The sequence below is a fragment of the Priapulus caudatus genome, unplaced genomic scaffold (genome assembly GCF_000485595.1).
Source record: "Priapulus caudatus unplaced genomic scaffold, Priapulus_caudatus-5.0.1 Scaffold1815, whole genome shotgun sequence".
NCBI lineage: Eukaryota > Metazoa > Priapulida > Priapulimorpha > Priapulimorphida > Priapulidae > Priapulus > Priapulus caudatus.
Genome location: NW_014578876.1, coordinates 25,445 through 26,540, shown reverse-complemented (window position 1 = coordinate 26,540; position 1,096 = coordinate 25,445). Strand labels below are relative to the sequence as shown.

Here is a 1,096-nt window from a genome sequence, read left to right as displayed (position 1 = left end):
TCTCTCTCTCTCTCTCTCTCTCTCTCGTCTCTCTCTCTCTCTCTCCCCCTCTCTCTCTCTCTCTCACTCTCTCTCTCTCTCTGTCTCTCTTTCTCTCTCTCTCTCTCCCGCTCTCTCTCTCTCTGTCTGTCTCTCTCTCTTTCTCTCTGTGTGTCTCTCTCTCTCTCTGTGTCTTTCTCTCTGTCTGTGTGTCTTTCTCTCTGTCTGTGTATTTTTCTCATTGTCTCTATCTCTGCCTCTCTCTCTCTCTGTCTCTGCCTCGCTTTCTGGCTCTCTCGCTGCCTCTCTCTCTCTGTCGGCCTCTCTTTCTCTATTTCTCTCTCGCTGTCTCTCTCTCAGTGTCTCTCCCTGTCTCTCTCTCTCACGCTTGTCTTTCTCTCTCTCTCTTTCTCTCTCTCCCACTCTCTCCCTCTTTTTTGTTCTCTCTCTGTCTATCTCTTTCACTCTCTCCTACTATCTCAAATTTTATTCTCTCTCGCGCTCTTTTCTCCACTTTCTCACTTTCCCTTCTCTGCTAACTCTTCAGATTCATTTTTGCATCTTACTCTCTCCCTACCTAGTTCTCTACTTCTATCTCTCGCCACTTTCTCTCTCCCCATGCCTCCCTTTCTCTATCCCCCTTTCTGTCTTAATCCACAACGCTTTCTCTCTGTTCCTCTCTCTGTCGTAATCCATCACTCCTTCTGCTTCTCTGTAAGTACCGTTTATTTCTCCGCATCTATTTCAATGTTCACTCAGTTATCTCCCCCTCCCAGCAATCTCGCCGCTATATTCTTCTTCTTTTTCTTCTTCTTCTTCTCCAATAGTACAACAACGACTTCCTTAACGTGAGAAACATAGAGGGCTCCAACGCGCTCCATCTGGCGGCAGGAATAGGAAACTATCACATTGTTGAGAAGCTCGTGCAACGTCATCGCGACCTTGTGAAGGACAGGAACAAACTAGGTACGCATGCGCGGACCCATAGACATGTGTGTGTGTGTGTGTGTGTGTGTGTGTGTGTGTGTGTGATGTGTGTGTGTGTGTGTGTGTGTGTGTGTGTGTGTGTGTGTGTGTGTGTGTGTGTGTGTGTGTGTGTGTGTGTGTGTGTGTGTGT

At 47.4% G+C, this 1,096-nt stretch overlaps 1 protein-coding gene across 1 annotated transcript in view; it reads left to right on the top strand.

Annotated features, from left to right (window-relative positions):
- Positions 1-1,096, top strand: part of LOC106817650 — a 14,171-nt gene that overhangs the window by 3,461 nt on the left and 9,614 nt on the right. The window lies entirely within an intron of this gene.